This window comes from Platichthys flesus, chromosome 12 (assembly GCF_949316205.1).
Source record: "Platichthys flesus chromosome 12, fPlaFle2.1, whole genome shotgun sequence".
Lineage (NCBI taxonomy): Eukaryota > Metazoa > Chordata > Actinopteri > Pleuronectiformes > Pleuronectidae > Platichthys > Platichthys flesus.
In genome coordinates this window covers 6,330,694-6,351,756 of record NC_084956.1, presented here as the reverse complement: position 1 = coordinate 6,351,756, position 21,063 = coordinate 6,330,694, and the positions used below count along the sequence as shown (strand labels likewise).

Genomic DNA, 21,063 nt, shown 5'->3' with positions numbered 1-21,063 from the left:
ATTATTATTATTATTATTATTATTATTTTTCTTAGCTTAAATGAATTGGCTTTTTGAGGGCTTTAATGTGCTCAAAAAGTTGTAGGAGTTTGCAGTAAATTCGAAGGCGGCGTAAAATTACGTATTCTGGAGTATTTTGAAAAGGGCGTGGCAAAATGGCTAAAGAGCGCCACCTACGGAAAAGCCCCTCATTTAGCATTCACCGATCCTCAAAAAAAACAAAGATTATTGTGTATCATGACTAGATGCACAAAAAAGTCCATCAGTGCATTATGAATAACGCAACAGGAAGCCCGCCAGTTTGACTTTAGTGGCCATTTTGGTCATATTCCATATTTTTTCTTTGATGTACTTGTCGTACAGCTTTCATCAGATCAACTTCAAATTTAGACGATCGTCATCACAACAAATTGGAGATCTAAAGTTATTGAAGGATTACGTTTTAGCAAAACCGTCTGACCGTGGTGTGGCGTTAAAGTTTGATTAAACGCCATCAAAACACGGGCTTCTATATCTCAGACTTATTTTGTCCTATCGAGTCCAAACTACACACATAAGACAAGAGTAGAGATATGAAGACATCTATACAGAAATCGTGACTTAAAGTGACAGCGCCCCCTGGTGACAGCAGGAAAAGTCTTGTTTTTGTCACGTTTTATGTTTTTATATACTAGTCGTACAGCTTTTATCAAATCAACTTAATATTTAGACGACTGTCATCACAACAAAATGAAGATCTAAAGTTATTGAAAGATCGACTTTTCGTCAAACCGTGTGATTGTGGCGTGGCGCTAAAGTTTGATGAGACTTCGGTGAAACGCACTAAAACACGAGCTTCTGTATCTTGGACATATTTTGTCTAATCAAGTCCAAACTAGACACATAAGACAATAGTTGCGATATGAAGACATCTATACAGAAATCGTGACTTAAAATGACAGCGCCCCCTGGTGGCAGCAGGAAATGTATAGCTGACACTCTGATGTATTCCTGCTCATCCAATATGCAAAACCATGTCAAACTTTGTTTAATGGGTCTCAAGACATTGATAATGTAGCCATAAGATTATTGTGACTTTTTATCATGCGGTTTATTAATGGCATGGCTTGAAAGTTCATCAGCTCGTCGGAGAGAGTCCCATTGAATCCCATGTTAAAATGCCCAATTTTAGAGTAGAATTAAACCTGTTTACAGCATTATTCAAACTTTGGTTTTAGTCTCAATCGCTATGTTCTTCCTTCATTAAAACTCTGAGGGGGTGAACTTTTTCGTAACTACCTCTATATCGCTATAATAAGCGATATAGTGGTTTGAAATTTACGTGACGTCACAGTGAGCTGCGCCCTCCCTTCTCCTTACTTTTTCCTGTGTCATTGAACACAACTCGAGACTTTCGAAACCTCCCACTCAGTATCGGATGAATAACACAGTTTGATGTTTTGCTTGTTCTGCTGACGGACACGTTAAAGACGTCTGCGCTCCCGTTTCTGTGGTAAGTCAAGCTCAGTATTTTATTTAGATGTGTAGAAGTGATTCGCAGGGTGTTTTAGTACCATGCATTCGAGCTAACGTCCGTTAGCATGGAGGCTAAATACGAACTCCGATCTGGGGCATTAACTCCTGTTTAATGCGAACGGCACTATTACCGACACACACCGATATGAACCGACATGAGTAGGTCCGCCCAGCAGTGGCATGCGTTAGTTTATGAGGTTAAATCTGAGACAGGAGACTGTGTGTGTCCGGTGAATTAGCTCCATCAGGATATCTATTGCTATAAAATGGTTTCACTCGCCAAGGCATTTGACTTGACAATGTTACACAGTTAGTTATTCTACTGAAACAGACTTACAGTGATCAATTGAAACGTGCGTATTTAAAGTCACATCTGTATTTTAAGAGCAGATGTTTAAAGGGGAATTCAACTTCCAAAGCTCTTTATTCAGAGTATTGTTATGATGTCTTACAGAGAAAGCTAAACGTTCTGCTGCCTGCACTGTTTACATTGTAATCTCAGGCAGATTTCACTGAATTGTTCTGTTAAATATAAATAAATTATAGCCTTGTATCTTTATTAGAACAGACAGTGTAATAGAGAATTTGATGCTGATGTACACTAACTATTTCCTAAGCTGAAATGATTATGATCTGTTTAACTTTGAAGTAATACACTTCCTTTTTTACCATTTAAAGTGTGTTAAGGACTTAACCTGGCACATGTATGACTTTACACATTTGTATATTTATGTTGAAATTTTCTCTAGCATGTCCAGCATGAGACAACTGGAATTCAACCACATTGAACACCGACTTCAGGTACAGACCTCTTTTCATTAATTACAAACAACCATGGCAAAGTACTGCACATAATACATTGTGTATTAAATAATATATGCAATACTTTGAATGTGAAATAACTCCATACTGTACATTCATTGTCATGGTAGTGCACGTTTTAATCCAAAAGCATATTCAAATACACAGTTGAATATCCACAGAAAATAAGATTACACACTTTGTTCATATGTAACTCTTCCTCTACAATAATGACGATCACTTTCATGTTTCCTATCATTTTATTAGGGACAGACGAGCCTGAAGGACACAGCTGTGATGACCATGTTCTGTCTCTTATGGCAAAGCAGAAATATAAAACACTGGGTTCTTATCTAAAGTGTATCAAATCAGATCTCCACCATGTTGCTGCTGAGGACATCAGGTGCTGCAGTTCTTCATCTATGAAGAGAAAAAACGCACTGTTAAAGAATGTTTTGTGTTGTGTATAAAGCACAACAGATTTCTGATAGAACTGTTGTACTGTGGTCTTGGTTTATATCCTCATGGTGAAATGTACATATTTTAAGTCCCTTCTGATAAAAGTGCTGAAAGAAATACAACATTGTACAAATACATAAAATGTCTTTCTACCTCATCAGTACTATTCAAGGTGATAATCTCCCACAGACCTATTGATAACAGTCCAAATCAAGTCTTTCCACTTCTCTCAGTGTGAAAACATAATTCTATAATTAATTTGAGAACTGTTTACAACACTGATGTGTGGAGATTAAAATCATACCTAAACTGTCTAATTCACTGTAAAACTCCATGACATTCGCAGGCCATCTGTAGTTAAGGGAGCAACGCATGGAGTGATGTGTAGATTACTAGTTTGATGATGCATGAGGAGAGGCGGTGGTCGAGTGGCAGAAACTTGGACTATGGGCAGAGAAGGTCTCTGGTTCGTCTTTGGTTCGACTCCATGGAGAGACAACAAAAGTCGCACCTGGATTGATCTGTCCAAAAATCCAAGAGTCTCCCTACCCTCTCTAGTGCCCATGAGCAAGGCACCTCACTCCCCCAACATCTGCTCCCCCGAGTGCCGTACATGGTCGCTCACTGCTCTGTGTGTCCTGCACCAGATGGGTAAAAAGCAGCGATTAAATGTCCCTACCTGCATGAGTGTGCCTTTGCATGTCTGTGCATGTGTTTTGGATGAATACATGGATTTTAATCTTAATCTTTTAATCTTAATCAGTTGTCTTCCAGTTGACCAGCATGAAGCTGCAGATCTCCACCATGTTGCTGCTGGGGACATCAGGAGCTGCATTAATGAGGAGCAGAAGCGTACTGTTATGAATGTTTTGTGTTGTTTATGAAGCACTACTTATTTCAGCTAGAACCGATGTACTAGGGTCTGGGTTTGTATCCTAATGGTTAAATGCACATACTTTAAATCGCTTTTGATAAAACGTGACAAAGAAATACAACATTGTACACATAGATAAAATGTCTTTCTACCTCATCTGTAATATTCAAGGTGATGATCTCCCACAGAGCTGTTGATAACAGTCCACATCAAGTCTCTCCACTTCCCTCAGTGTGAAAACATAATTATATAATTAATTGGAGAAGTGTTTACAACACTGATGTGTGGACATTATAATGTTATCACTACTGTCTAATTCACTCTACAACTCCATGACAGACTAAATAAACGATGTGAAAATAGTAATGGCGGATATACCATCCTGTATCAGAATATTGGTGAAACAGTTACTATCACATGAAACGTACACGTGTAGCGTATTGATAGTAACTCATTAAAAAAAATAATGTCACAACCAAAACAAGACTGTCGAGTTATCTTGCTTCAATCTGTTCATTAGACGTGATAAATAAACGGTAACTTTTATAACAATTACATATTACAAAAAACTTGAGGCATGTAAGCATATGATGATAGATAAAGCAATATGTTATGTTGGATAGTTTCAAGGTTACTTACCTCTAGTTCAGCACCAGCGGCTGGCCAGAAGAAGTGGAGCGATCTTCCTTGCCGCACAGGGCAAACGCAGGCAATGTGGAGACGAGCGCTTGGTCATCGAACGTTCTCTCTTCCCCGACCGCAACAGACTTGAAATTGCCTGTGCTCGGGCCCGTTAGTGCTACAACGTAGCCCTAGTTATTATTATTATTTTTCTTAGCTTAAATGAATTGGCTTTTTGAGGGCTTTAATGTGCTCAAAAAGTTGTAGGAGTTTGCAGTAAATTCGAAGGCGGCGTAAAATTACGTATTCTGGAGTATTTTGAAAAGGGCGTGGCAAAATGGCTCAAGAGCGCCACCTACGGAAAAGCCCCTCATTTAGCATTCACCGATCCTCAAAAAAAACAAAGATTATTGTGTATCATGACTAGATGCACAAAAAAGTCCATCAGTGCATTATGAATAACGCAACAGGAAGCCCGCCAGTTTGACTTTAGTGGCCATTTTGGTCATATTCCATATTTTTTCTTTGATGTACTTGTCGTACAGCTTTCATCAGATCAACTTCAAATTTAGACGATCGTCATCACAACAAATTGGAGATCTAAAGTTATTGAAGGATTACGTTTTAGCAAAACCGTCTGACCGTGGTGTGGCGTTAAAGTTTGATGAAACGCCATCAAAACACAAGCTTCCATATTTCAGACATATTTTGTCCAATTGAGTCCAAACTAGACACATTCGACAAGAGTCGCCACCAGAAGACATGGGTGCAGAAATTGTGACTTACAATCACAGCGCCCCCTGGTGGTAACGCGAAATGTCTTGTTTTGGTACGTGTTATGTTTTTATGTACTACTCAGACAGCTTTCATCAGATCAACTTAAAAATTAGATGAGACTCTACAAAACAAGATGAAGATCTAAAGTTATCAGAATTTAAACTTTTCATCATACCGTGTGACCGTGGTGAGGTCTCAAAGTTCGACTAAACGCCAATATAAGCGAGCTTCTGTAACTTAGACATATTTTGTCCAATCGACTCCAAACTACACATATAAGACAAGAGTCGCGACCGGAAGACATCTACCTAGAAATCATGACTTAAAAGGAAAGCGCCCCCTGGTGGCATCAGGAAATGTCTTGTTTTGGTCATCTTACTCTTTGATGTATTTCCCTCCAGCCACTTTACTAAACCATGTCAAACTGTGTCAAATTGGTCTCAAGATATTGATAATGTAGGCATAACATTATTGTGACTTTTCATCATGCAGATTGTTAATGGCGTGGCATCAAAGTTCATCAGCTCACCATGACCAATGAAGCCCATTTTAACAGAGTTACCCTGAACGCAGCATGAGACCGCTTTCGGTTTGTTACGTCTCACACTTGGATGTATTTCTCCTCATTCACTTTGCTAAACCATGTCAAACTGTGTCACATGGGTCTCAATATATTGATAATGTAGGCATAACATTGCTGTGAGTTTTCATCATGCGGATTATTCATAGCTTTGCAGCAGACTACTTCAACTCGCCATGACAAACGAAGCTGCATTTAACACAGCTGCAAGTGAACGCCTCATGAGTTACGTCGTCACAAGCTGCGGAGCTGTGTATCACGAAGAACCGGAGAACGGTTGGCGAGTCTGGATGAGAGGACGGCGGCGGAGTCACTGTGGACGTTGTTCGCTCAGCAGGTTAGAGTGTGGGACGCTCGCAAAGCTTTTTTCCCCCGTCCGTCGTGTCTTTTCCTGTGTGAACTCTGCCGCTCTCAACAGCAGCACTGGCTATGAGCTAGCTCCTGCTAGCTCCAACGAAGCATCTCTCAACTGCTACGTAAGTTAAACGGACACTTCTGACTGACTGTGATGATAAGCAAAAGAGACACTGTGGATGTGTGATGTGTTGTACTGCATTTGTTTGATCTGTTTACTAATACTCGCTCTAATAAATACTGTATAAATTATATTTTGCTCCTGAATTGAACTGTGTTAAAGGGGTTCACATGGAAAATATATGTTCAATTATGTAAAGGGTGATTTTTGTTACTATTATACTAATGGAGATTTAGCACTTGCTACACATTGTAAGAGCAGCTGTTCAAAGGAGCACTACGTCTTTTAAGGCTCTTTATTCAGAGTCACGGTGTTGATGTCCTGTCACGTGTTACAGTGAAAAATAACCGTGTCTCCCACCTTCAGTATTTAAATCGTTAATCTCAGACAGACTTCACTGAATTCTTTTGTTAAATATGAGTAAGTCATAGCCTTGTAACTTTACTAGAACAGACAGTGTCATACAGAGTTGTGGGCTTATATGCACTACCTATTTCCTAATCTGAAATGATTATGCTCTGATTAACTTTGAACTAATATTTTATTTTTACCATTTAAAAGTCTGTTAATTACTTAACCTGGCCCATGTATGACTTTACATATCTGTGTATTGGTTTCATGTTCCTCTAGAAGGTCCAACTTGACACACAACTTGAATCCAACCAGACTGAACACTGACTCCAGGTACAGACCTGATTTCATTACTTAAAAACAATCAAAGTATTGCACATAATACATAATGTATTAAATTATAATGCAATACTTTTAATGTGAAATAGCTCCATTAAAAACATTCATTGTCATGGTAGTGCACGTTTTAATCCAAAAGCATATTCAAATACACAGTTGAATATCCACAGAAAATAAGATTACACACTTTGTTCATATGTAACTCTTCCTCTACAATAATGACGATCACTTTCATGTTTCCTATCATTTTATTAGGGACAGACGAGCCTGAAGGACACAGCTGTGATGACCATGTTCTGTCTCTTATGGCAAAGCAGAAATATAAAACACTGGGTTCTTATCTAAAGTGTATCAAATCAGATCTCCACCATGTTGCTGCTGAGGACATCAGGTGCTGCAGTTCTTCATCTATGAAGAGAAAAAACTCACTGTTAAAGAATGTTTTGTGTTGTGTATAAAGCACAACAGATTTCAGATAGAACTGTTGTACTGTGGTCTTGGTTTATATCCTCATGGTGAAATGTACATATTTTAAGTCCCTTCTGATAAAAGTGCTGAAAGAAATACAACATTGTACAAATACATAAAATGTCTTTCTACCTCATCAGTACTATTCAAGGTGATAATCTCCCACAGACCTATTGATAACAGTCCAAATCAAGTCTTTCCACTTCTCTCAGTGTGAAAACATAATTCTATAATTAATTTGAGAACTGTTTACAACACTGATGTGTGGATATTAAAATCATACCTAAACTGTCTAATTCACAGTAAAACTCCATGACATTCGCAGGCCATCTGTAGTTAAGGGAGCAACGCATGGAGTGATGTGTAGATTACTAGTTTGATGATGCATGAGGAGAGGCGGTGGTCGAGTGGCAGAAACTTGGACTATGGGCAGAGAAGGTCTCTGGTTCGTCTTTGGTTCGACTCCATGGAGAGACAACAAAAGTCGAACCTGGATTGATCTGTCCAAAAATCCAAGAGTCTCCCTACCCTCTCTAGTGCCCATGAGCAAGGCACCTCACTCCCCCAACATCTGCTCCCCCGAGCGCCGTACATGGTCGCTCACTGCTCTGTGTGTCCTGCACCAGATGGGTAAAAAGCAGCGATTAAATTTCCCTACCTGCATGAGTGTGCCTTTGCATGTCTGTGCATGTGTTTGGGATGAATAAATGGATTTTAATGTTAATCTTTTAATCTTAATCAGTTGTCTTCCAGTTGACCCGCATGAAGCTGCAGATCTCCACCATGTTGCTGCTGGGGACATCAGGAGCTGCATTAATGAGGAGCAGAAGCGTACTGTTATGAATGTTTTGTGTTGTTTATGAAGCACTACTTATTTCAGCTAGAACCGATGTACTAGGGTCTGGGTTTGTATCCTAATGGTTAAATGCACATACTTTAAATCGCTTTTGATAAAACGTGACAAAGAAATACAACATTGTACACATAGATAAAATGTCTTTCTACCTCATCTGTAATATTCAAGGTGATGATCTCCCACAGAGCTGTTGATAACAGTCCACATCAAGTCTCTCCACTTCCCTCAGTGTGAAAACATAATTATATAATTAATTGGAGAAGTGTTTACAACACTGATGTGTGGACATTATAATGTTATCACTACTGTCTAATTCACTCTACAACTCCATGACAGACTAAATAAACAATGTGAAAATAGTAATGGCGGATATACCATCCTGTATCAGAATATTGGTGAAACAGTTACTATCACATGAAACGTACACGTGTAGCGTATTGATAGTAACTCATTAAAAAAAATAATGTCACAACCAAAACAAGACTGTCGAGTTATCTTGCTTCAATCTGTTCATTAGACGTGATAAATAAATGGTAACTTTTATAACAATTACATATTACAAAAAACTTGAGGCATGTAAGCATATGATGATAGATAAAGCAATAGGTTATGTTGGATAGTTTCAAGGTTACTTACCTCTAGTTCAGCACCAGCGGCTGGCCAGAAGAAGTGGAGCAATCTTCCTTGCCGCACAGGGCAAACGCAGGCAATGTGGAGACGAGCGCTTGGTCATCGAACGTTCTCTCTTCCCCGACCGCAACAGACTTGAAATTGCCTGTGCTCGGGCCCGTTAGTGCTACAACGTAGCCCTAGTTAGGGCCCGAGCACCGAAATCGGTGGGAGGCCCTATTGAAATTGAAATGATTATTATTATTATTAGGGCCCGAGCACCGAAATCGGTGGGAGGCCCTATTGAAATTGAAATGATTATTATTATTATTATTATTATTTTTCTTAGCTTAAATGAATTGGCTTTTTGAGGGCTTTAATGTGCTCAAAAAGTTGTAGGAGTTTGCAGTAAATTCGAAGGCGGCGTAAAATTACGTACTCTGGAGTATTTTGAAAAGGGCGTGGCAAAATGGCTCAAGAGCGCCACCTACGGAAAAGCCCCTCATTTAGCATTCACCGATCCTCAAAAAAAACAAAGATTATTGTGTATCATGACTAGATGCACAAAAAAGTCCATCAGTGCATTATGAATAACGCAACAGGAAGCCCGCCAGTTTGACTTTAGTGGCCATTTTGGTCATATTCCATATTTTTTCTTTGATGTACTTGTCGTACAGCTTTCATCAGATCAACTTCAAATTTAGACGATCGTCATCACAACAAATTGGAGATCTAAAGTTATTGAAGGATTACGTTTTAGCAAAACCGTCTGACCGTGGTGTGGCGTTAAAGTTTGATGAAACGCCATCAAAACACAAGCTTCCATATTTCAGACATATTTTGTCCAATTGAGTCCAAACTAGACACATTCGACAAGAGTCGCCACCAGAAGACATGGGTGCAGAAATTGTGACTTACAATCACAGCGCCCCCTGGTGGTAACACGAAATGTCTTGTTTTGGTACGTGTTATGTTTTTATGTACTACTCAGACAGCTTTCATCAGATCAACTTAAAAATTAGATGAGACTCTACAAAACAAGATGAAGATCTAAAGTTATCAGAAGTTAAACTTTTCATCATACCATGTGACCGTGGTGAGGTCTCAAAGTTCGACTAAACGCCAATATAAGCGAGCTTCTGTAACTTAGACATATTTTGTCCAATCGACTCCAAACTACACATATAAGACAAGAGTCGCGACCGGAAGACATCTACCTAGAAATCATGACTTAAAAGGAAAGCGCCCCCTGGTGGCATCAGGAAATGTCTTGTTTTGGTCATCTTACTCTTTGATGTATTTCCCTCCAGCCACTTTACTAAACCATGTCAAACTGTGTCAAATTGGTCTCAAGATATTGATAATGTAGGCATAACATTATTGTGACTTTTCATCATGCAGATTGTTAATGGCGTGGCATCAAAGTTCATCAGCTCACCATGACCAATGAAACCCATTTTAACAGAGTTACCCTGAACGCAGCATGAGACCGCTTTCGGTTTGTTACGTCTCACACTTGGATGTATTTCTCCTCATTCACTTTGCTAAACCATGTCAAACTGTGTCACATGGGTCTCAATATATTGATAATGTAGGCATAACATTGCTGTGAGTTTTCATCATGCGGATTATTCATAGCTTTGCAGCAGACTTCTTCAACTCGCCATGACAAACGAAGCTGCATTTAACACAGCTGCAAGTGAACGCCTCATGAGACTCTGGAAAAAGTTACGTCGTCACAAGCTGCGGAGCTGTGTATCACGAAGAACCGGAGAACGGTTGGTGAGTCTGGATGAGAGGACGGCGGCGGAGTCACTGTGGACGTTGTTCGCTCAGCAGGTTAGAGTGTGGGACGCACTCAAAGCTTTTTTCCCCTCTCCCGTTGTGTCTTTTCCTGTGTGAACTCTGCCGCTCTCAACAGCAGCACTGGCTATGAGCTAGCTCCTGCTAGCTCCAACGAAGCATCTCTCAACTGCTACGTAAGTTAAACGGACACTTCTGACTGACTGTGATGATAAACAAAAGAGACACTGTGGATGTGTGATGTATTGTACTGCATTTGTTTGATCTGTTTACTAATACTAGCTCTAATAAATACTGTATAAATTATATTTTGCTCCTGAATTGAACTGTGTTAAAGGGGTTCACATGGAAAATATATGTTCAATTATGTAAAGGGTGATTTTTGTTACTATTATACTAATGGAGATTTAGCACTTGCTACACATTGTAAGAGCAGCTGTTCAAAGGAGCACTACGTCTTTTAAGGCTCTTTATTCAGAGTCACGGTGTTGATGTCCTGTCACGTGTTACAGTGAAAAATAACCGTGTCTCCCACCTTCAGTATTTAAATCGTTAATCTCAGACAGACTTCACTGAATTCTTTTGTTAAATATGAGTAAGTCATAGCCTTGTAACTTTACTAGAACAGACAGTGTCATACAGAGTTGTGGGCTTATATGCACTACCTATTTCCTAATCTGAAATGATTATGCTCTGATTAACTTTGAACTAATATTTTATTTTTACCATTTAAAAGTCTGTTAATTACTTAACCTGGCCCATGTATGACTTTACATATCTGTGTATTGGTTTCATGTTCCTCTAGAAGGTCCAACTTGACACACAACTTGAATCCAACCAGACTGAACACTGACTCCAGGTACAGACCTGATTTCATTACTTAAAAACAATCAAAGTATTGCACATAATACATAATGTATTAAATTATAATGCAATACTTTTAATGTGAAATAGCTCCATTAAAAACATTCATTGTCATGGTAGTGCACGTTTTAATCCAAAAGCATATTCAAATACACAGTTGAATATCCACAGAAAATAAGATTACACACTTTGTTCATATGTAACTCTTCCTCTACAATAATGACGATCACTTTCATGTTTCCTATCATTTTATTAGGGACAGACGAGCCTGAAGGACACAGCTGTGATGACCATGTTCTGTCTCTTATGGCAAAGCAGAAATATAAAACACTGGGTTCTTATCTAAAGTGTATCAAATCAGATCTCCACCATGTTGCTGCTGAGGACATCAGGTGCTGCAGTTCTTCATCTATGAAGAGAAAAAACTCACTGTTAAAGAATGTTTTGTGTTGTGTATAAAGCACAACAGATTTCAGATAGAACTGTTGTACTGTGGTCTTGGTTTATATCCTCATGGTGAAATGTACATATTTTAAGTCCCTTCTGATAAAAGTGCTGAAAGAAATACAACATTGTACAAATACATAAAATGTCTTTCTACCTCATCAGTACTATTCAAGGTGATAATCTCCCACAGACCTATTGATAACAGTCCAAATCAAGTCTTTCCACTTCTCTCAGTGTGAAAACATAATTCTATAATTAATTTGAGAACTGTTTACAACACTGATGTGTGGATATTAAAATCATACCTAAACTGTCTAATTCACAGTAAAACTCCATGACATTCGCAGGCCATCTGTAGTTAAGGGAGCAACGCATGGAGTGATGTGTAGATTACTAGTTTGATGATGCATGAGGAGAGGCGGTGGTCGAGTGGCAGAAACTTGGACTATGGGCAGAGAAGGTCTCTGGTTCGTCTTTGGTTCGACTCCATGGAGAGACAACAAAAGTCGAACCTGGATTGATCTGTCCAAAAATCCAAGAGTCTCCCTACCCTCTCTAGTGCCCATGAGCAAGGCACCTCACTCCCCCAACATCTGCTCCCCCGAGCGCCGTACATGGTCGCTCACTGCTCTGTGTGTCCTGCACCAGATGGGTAAAAAGCAGCGATTAAATTTCCCTACCTGCATGAGTGTGCCTTTGCATGTCTGTGCATGTGTTTGGGATGAATAAATGGATTTTAATGTTAATCTTTTAATCTTAATCAGTTGTCTTCCAGTTGACCCGCATGAAGCTGCAGATCTCCACCATGTTGCTGCTGGGGACATCAGGAGCTGCATTAATGAGGAGCAGAAGCGTACTGTTATGAATGTTTTGTGTTGTTTATGAAGCACTACTTATTTCAGCTAGAACCGATGTACTAGGGTCTGGGTTTGTATCCTAATGGTTAAATGCACATACTTTAAATCGCTTTTGATAAAACGTGACAAAGAAATACAACATTGTACACATAGATAAAATGTCTTTCTACCTCATCTGTAATATTCAAGGTGATGATCTCCCACAGAGCTGTTGATAACAGTCCACATCAAGTCTCTCCACTTCCCTCAGTGTGAAAACATAATTATATAATTAATTGGAGAAGTGTTTACAACACTGATGTGTGGACATTATAATGTTATCACTACTGTCTAATTCACTCTACAACTCCATGACAGACTAAATAAACAATGTGAAAATAGTAATGGCGGATATACCATCCTGTATCAGAATATTGGTGAAACAGTTACTATCACATGAAACGTACACGTGTAGCGTATTGATAGTAACTCATTAAAAAAAATAATGTCACAACCAAAACAAGACTGTCGAGTTATCTTGCTTCAATCTGTTCATTAGACGTGATAAATAAATGGTAACTTTTATAACAATTACATATTACAAAAAACTTGAGGCATGTAAGCATATGATGATAGATAAAGCAATAGGTTATGTTGGATAGTTTCAAGGTTACTTACCTCTAGTTCAGCACCAGCGGCTGGCCAGAAGAAGTGGAGCAATCTTCCTTGCCGCACAGGGCAAACGCAGGCAATGTGGAGACGAGCGCTTGGTCATCGAACGTTCTCTCTTCCCCGACCGCAACAGACTTGAAATTGCCTGTGCTCGGGCCCGTTAGTGCTACAACGTAGCCCTAGTTAGGGCCCGAGCACCGAAATCGGTGGGAGGCCCTATTGAAATTGAAATGATTATTATTATTATTAGGGCCCGAGCACCGAAATCGGTGGGAGGCCCTATTGAAATTGAAATGATTATTATTATTATTATTATTATTTTTCTTAGCTTAAATGAATTGGCTTTTTGAGGGCTTTAATGTGCTCAAAAAGTTGTAGGAGTTTGCAGTAAATTCGAAGGCGGCGTAAAATTACGTACTCTGGAGTATTTTGAAAAGGGCGTGGCAAAATGGCTCAAGAGCGCCACCTACGGAAAAGCCCCTCATTTAGCATTCACCGATCCTCAAAAAAAACAAAGATTATTGTGTATCATGACTAGATGCACAAAAAAGTCCATCAGTGCATTATGAATAACGCAACAGGAAGCCCGCCAGTTTGACTTTAGTGGCCATTTTGGTCATATTCCATATTTTTTCTTTGATGTACTTGTCGTACAGCTTTCATCAGATCAACTTCAAATTTAGACGATCGTCATCACAACAAATTGGAGATCTAAAGTTATTGAAGGATTACGTTTTAGCAAAACCGTCTGACCGTGGTGTGGCGTTAAAGTTTGATGAAACGCCATCAAAACACAAGCTTCCATATTTCAGACATATTTTGTCCAATTGAGTCCAAACTAGACACATTCGACAAGAGTCGCCACCAGAAGACATGGGTGCAGAAATTGTGACTTACAATCACAGCGCCCCCTGGTGGTAACACGAAATGTCTTGTTTTGGTACGTGTTATGTTTTTATGTACTACTCAGACAGCTTTCATCAGATCAACTTAAAAATTAGATGAGACTCTACAAAACAAGATGAAGATCTAAAGTTATCAGAAGTTAAACTTTTCATCATACCATGTGACCGTGGTGAGGTCTCAAAGTTCGACTAAACGCCAATATAAGCGAGCTTCTGTAACTTAGACATATTTTGTCCAATCGACTCCAAACTACACATATAAGACAAGAGTCGCGACCGGAAGACATCTACCTAGAAATCATGACTTAAAAGGAAAGCGCCCCCTGGTGGCATCAGGAAATGTCTTGTTTTGGTCATCTTACTCTTTGATGTATTTCCCTCCAGCCACTTTACTAAACCATGTCAAACTGTGTCAAATTGGTCTCAAGATATTGATAATGTAGGCATAACATTATTGTGACTTTTCATCATGCAGATTGTTAATGGCGTGGCATCAAAGTTCATCAGCTCACCATGACCAATGAAACCCATTTTAACAGAGTTACCCTGAACGCAGCATGAGACCGCTTTCGGTTTGTTACGTCTCACACTTGGATGTATTTCTCCTCATTCACTTTGCTAAACCATGTCAAACTGTGTCACATGGGTCTCAATATATTGATAATGTAGGCATAACATTGCTGTGAGTTTTCATCATGCGGATTATTCATAGCTTTGCAGCAGACTTCTTCAACTCGCCATGACAAACGAAGCTGCATTTAACACAGCTGCAAGTGAACGCCTCATGAGACTCTGGAAAAAGTTACGTCGTCACAAGCTGCGGAGCTGTGTATCACGAAGAACCGGAGAACGGTTGGTGAGTCTGGATGAGAGGACGGCGGCGGAGTCACTGTGGACGTTGTTCGCTCAGCAGGTTAGAGTGTGGGACGCACTCAAAGCTTTTTTCCCCTCTCCCGTTGTGTCTTTTCCTGTGTGAACTCTGCCGCTCTCAACAGCAGCACTGGCTATGAGCTAGCTCCTGCTAGCTCCAACGAAGCATCTCTCAACTGCTACGTAAGTTAAACGGACACTTCTGACTGACTGTGATGATAAACAAAAGAGACACTGTGGATGTGTGATGTATTGTACTGCATTTGTTTGATCTGTTTACTAATACTAGCTCTAATAAATACTGTATAAATTATATTTTGCTCCTGAATTGAACTGTGTTAAAGGGGTTCACATGGAAAATATATGTTCAATTATGTAAAGGGTGATTTTTGTTACTATTATACTAATGGAGATTTAGCACTTGCTACACATTGTAAGAGCAGCTGTTCAAAGGAGCACTACGTCTTTTAAGGCTCTTTATTCAGAGTCACGGTGTTGATGTCCTGTCACGTGTTACAGTGAAAAATAACCGTGTCTCCCACCTTCAGTATTTAAATCGTTAATCTCAGACAGACTTCACTGAATTCTTTTGTTAAATATGAGTAAGTCATAGCCTTGTAACTTTACTAGAACAGACAGTGTCATACAGAGTTGTGGGCTTATATGCACTACCTATTTCCTAATCTGAAATGATTATGCTCTGATTAACTTTGAACTAATATTTTATTTTTACCATTTAAAAGTCTGTTAATTACTTAACCTGGCCCATGTATGACTTTACATATCTGTGTATTGGTTTCATGTTCCTCTAGAAGGTCCAACTTGACACACAACTTGAATCCAACCAGACTGAACACTGACTCCAGGTACAGACCTGATTTCATTACTTAAAAACAATCAAAGTATTGCACATAATACATAATGTATTAAATTATAATGCAATACTTTTAATGTGAAATAGCTCCATTAAAAACATTCATTGTCATGGTAGTGCACGTTTTAATCCAAAAGCATATTCAAATACACAGTTGAATATCCACAGAAAATAAGATTACACACTTTGTTCATATGTAACTCTTCCTCTACAATAATGACGATCACTTTCATGTTTCCTATCATTTTATTAGGGACAGACGAGCCTGAAGGACACAGCTGTGATGACCATGTTCTGTCTCTTATGGCAAAGCAGAAATATAAAACACTGGGTTCTTATCTAAAGTGTATCAAATCAGATCTCCACCATGTTGCTGCTGAGGACATCAGGTGCTGCAGTTCTTCATCTATGAAGAGAAAAAACTCACTGTTAAAGAATGTTTTGTGTTGTGTATAAAGCACAACAGATTTCAGATAGAACTGTTGTACTGTGGTCTTGGTTTATATCCTCATGGTGAAATGTACATATTTTAAGTCCCTTCTGATAAAAGTGCTGAAAGAAATACAACATTGTACAAATACATAAAATGTCTTTCTACCTCATCAGTACTATTCAAGGTGATAATCTCCCACAGACCTATTGATAACAGTCCAAATCAAGTCTTTCCACTTCTCTCAGTGTGAAAACATAATTCTATAATTAATTTGAGAACTGTTTACAACACTGATGTGTGGATATTAAAATCATACCTAAACTGTCTAATTCACAGTAAAACTCCATGACATTCGCAGGCCATCTGTAGTTAAGGGAGCAACGCATGGAGTGATGTGTAGATTACTAGTTTGATGATGCATGAGGAGAGGCGGTGGTCGAGTGGCAGAAACTTGGACTATGGGCAGAGAAGGTCTCTGGTTCGTCTTTGGTTCGACTCCATGGAGAGACAACAAAAGTCGAACCTGGATTGATCTGTCCAAAAATCCAAGAGTCTCCCTACCCTCTCTAGTGCCCATGAGCAAGGCACCTCACTCCCCCAACATCTGCTCCCCCGAGCGCCGTACATGGTCGCTCACTGCTCTGTGTGTCCTGCACCAGATGGGTAAAAAGCAGCGATTAAATTTCCCTACCTGCATGAGTGTGCCTTTGCATGTCTGTGCATGTGTTTGGGATGAATAAATGGATTTTAATGTTAATCTTTTAATCTTAATCAGTTGTCTTCCAGTTGACCCGCATGAAGCTGCAGATCTCCACCATGTTGCTGCTGGGGACATCAGGAGCTGCATTAATGAGGAGCAGAAGCGTACTGTTATGAATGTTTTGTGTTGTTTATGAAGCACTACTTATTTCAGCTAGAACCGATGTACTAGGGTCTGGGTTTGTATCCTAATGGTTAAATGCACATACTTTAAATCGCTTTTGATAAAACGTGACAAAGAAATACAACATTGTACACATAGATAAAATGTCTTTCTACCTCATCTGTAATATTCAAGGTGATGATCTCCCACAGAGCTGTTGATAACAGTCCACATCAAGTCTCTCCACTTCCCTCAGTGTGAAAACATAATTATATAATTAATTGGAGAAGTGTTTACAACACTGATGTGTGGACATTATAATGTTATCACTACTGTCTAATTCACTCTACAACTCCATGACAGACTAAATAAACAATGTGAAAATAGTAATGGCGGATATACCATCCTGTATCAGAATATTGGTGAAACAGTTACTATCACATGAAACGTACACGTGTAGCGTATTGATAGTAACTCATTAAAAAAAATAATGTCACAACCAAAACAAGACTGTCGAGTTATCTTGCTTCAATCTGTTCATTAGACGTGATAAATAAATGGTAACTTTTATAACAATTACATATTACAAAAAACTTGAGGCATGTAAGCATATGATGATAGATAAAGCAATAGGTTATGTTGGATAGTTTCAAGGTTACTTACCTCTAGTTCAGCACCAGCGGCTGGCCAGAAGAAGTGGAGCAATCTTCCTTGCCGCACAGGGCAAACGCAGGCAATGTGGAGACGAGCGCTTGGTCATCGAACGTTCTCTCTTCCCCGACCGCAACAGACTTGAAATTGCCTGTGCTCGGGCCCGTTAGTGCTACAACGTAGCCCTAGTTAGGGCCCGAGCACCGAAATCGGTGGGAGGCCCTATTGAAATTGAAATGATTATTATTATTATTAGGGCCCGAGCACCGAAATCGGTGGGAGGCCCTATTGAAATTGAAATGATTATTATTATTATTATTATTATTTTTCTTAGCTTAAATGAATTGGCTTTTTGAGGGCTTTAATGTGCTCAAAAAGTTGTAGGAGTTTGCAGTAAATTCGAAGGCGGCGTAAAATTACGTACTCTGGAGTATTTTGAAAAGGGCGTGGCAAAATGGCTCAAGAGCGCCACCTACGGAAAAGCCCCTCATTTAGCATTCACCGATCCTCAAAAAAAACAAAGATTATTGTGTATCATGACTAGATGCACAAAAAAGTCCATCAGTGCATTATGAATAACGCAACAGGAAGCCCGCCAGTTTGACTTTAGTGGCCATTTTGGTCATATTCCATATTTTTTCTTTGATGTACTTGTCGTACAGCTTTCATCAGATCAACTTCAAATTTAGACGATCGTCATCACAACAAATTGGAGATCTAAAGTTATTGAAGGATTACGTTTTAGCAAAACCGTCTGACCGTGGTGTGGCGTTAAAGTTTGATGAAACGCCATCAAAACACAAGCTTCCATATTTCAGACATATTTTGTCCAATTGAGTCCAAACTAGACACATTCGACAAGAGTCGCCACCAGAAGACATGGGTGCAGAAATTGTGACTTACAATCACAGCGCCCCCTGGTGGTAACACGAAATGTCTTGTTTTGGTACGTGTTATGTTTTTATGTACTACTCAGACAGCTTTCATCAGATCAACTTAAAAATTAGATGAGACTCTACAAAACAAGATGAAGATCTAAAGTTATCAGAAGTTAAACTTTTCATCATACCATGTGACCGTGGTGAGGTCTCAAAGTTCGACTAAACGCCAATATAAGCGAGCTTCTGTAACTTAGACATATTTTGTCCAATCGACTCCAAACTACACATATAAGACAAGAGTCGCGACCGGAAGACATCTACCTAGAAATCATGACTTAAAAGGAAAGCGCCCCCTGGTGGCATCAGGAAATGTCTTGTTTTGGTCATCTTACTCTTTGATGTATTTCCCTCCAGCCACTTTACTAAACCATGTCAAACTGTGTCAAATTGGTCTCAAGATATTGATAATGTAGGCATAACATTATTGTGACTTTTCATCATGCAGATTGTTAATGGCGTGGCATCAAAGTTCATCAGCTCACCATGACCAATGAAACCCATTTTAACAGAGTTACCCTGAACGCAGCATGAGACCGCTTTCGGTTTGTTACGTCTCACACTTGGATGTATTTCTCCTCATTCACTTTGCTAAACCATGTCAAACTGTGTCACATGGGTCTCAATATATTGATAATGTAGGCATAACATTGCTGTGAGTTTTCATCATGCGGATTATTCATAGCTTTGCAGCAGACTTCTTCAACTCGCCATGACAAACGAAGCTGCATTTAACACAGCTGCAAGTGAACGCCTCATGAGACTCTGGAAAAAGTTACGTCGTCACAAGCTGCGGAGCTGTGTATCACGAAGAACCGGAGAACGGTTGGTGAGTCTGGATGAGAGGACGGCGGCGGAGTCACTGTGGACGTTGTTCGCTCAGCAGGTTAGAGTGTGGGACGCACTCAAAGCTTTTTTCCCCTCTCCCGTTGTGTCTTTTCCTGTGTGAACTCTGCCGCTCTCAACAGCAGCACTGGCTATGAGCTAGCTCCTGCTAGCTCCAACGAAGCATCTCTCAACTGCTACGTAAGTTAAACGGACACTTCTGACTGACTGTGATGATAAACAAAAGAGACACTGTGGATGTGTGATGTATTGTACTGCATTTGTTTGATCTGTTTACTAATACTAGCTCTAATAAATACTGTATAAATTATATTTTGCTCCTGAATTGAACTGTGTTAAAGGGGTTCACATGGAAAATATATGTTCAATTATGTAAAGGGTGATTTTTGTTACTATTATACTAATGGAGATTTAGCACTTGCTACACATTGTAAGAGCAGCTGTTCAAAGGAGCACTACGTCTTTTAAGGCTCTTTATTCAGAGTCACGGTGTTGATGTCCTGTCACGTGTTACAGTGAAAAATAACCGTGTCTCCCACCTTCAGTATTTAAATCGTTAATCTCAGACAGACTTCACTGAATTCTTTTGTTAAATATGAGTAAGTCATAGCCTTGTACCTTTACTAGAACAGACAGTGTCATACAGAGTTGTGGGCTTATATGCACTACCTATTTCCTAATCTGAAATGATTATGCTCTGATTAACTTTGAACTAATATTTTATTTTTACCATTTAAAAGTCTGTTAATTACTTAACCTGGCCCATGTATGACTTTACATATCTGTGTATTGGTTTCATGTTCCTCTAGAAGGTCCAACTTGACACACAACTTGAATCCAACCAGACTGAACACTGACTCCAGGTACAGACCTGATTTCATTACTTAAAAAAAATCAAAGTATTGCACATAATACATAATGTATTAAATTATAATGCAATACTTTTAATGTGAAATAGCTCCATTAAAAACATTCATTGTCATGGTAGTGCACGTTTTAATCCAAAAGCATATTCAAATACACAGTTGAATATCCACAGAAAATAAGATTACACACTTTGTTCATATGTAACTCTTCCTCTACAATAATGACGATCACTTTCATGTTTCCTATCATTTTATTAGGGACAGACGAGCCTGAAGGACACAGCTGTGATGACCATGTTCTGTCTCTTATGGCAAAGCAGAAATATAAAACACTGGGTTCTTATCTAAAGTGTATCAAATCAGATCTCCACCATGTTGCTGCTGAGGACATCAGGTGCTGCAGTTCTTCATCTATGAAGAGAAAAAACGCACTGTTAAAGAATGTTTTGTGTTGTGTATAAAGCACAACAG

The 21,063-nt window shown here is 39.2% G+C and overlaps 1 protein-coding gene and 1 long non-coding RNA gene across 4 annotated transcripts in view; one reads left to right on the top strand and one right to left on the bottom strand.

Moving 5' to 3' along the window:
- grid1a (glutamate receptor, ionotropic, delta 1a) overlaps positions 1–21,063 on the bottom strand; it is a 261,685-nt gene that overhangs the window by 143,096 nt on the left and 97,526 nt on the right. The window lies entirely within an intron of this gene.
- LOC133966439 (uncharacterized) lies at positions 1,327–4,108 on the top strand. Its single transcript, XR_009923949.1, has 3 exons — positions 1,327–1,492; positions 2,265–2,316; positions 2,584–4,108. It is a non-coding gene; the product is annotated as an uncharacterized LOC133966439 (long non-coding RNA).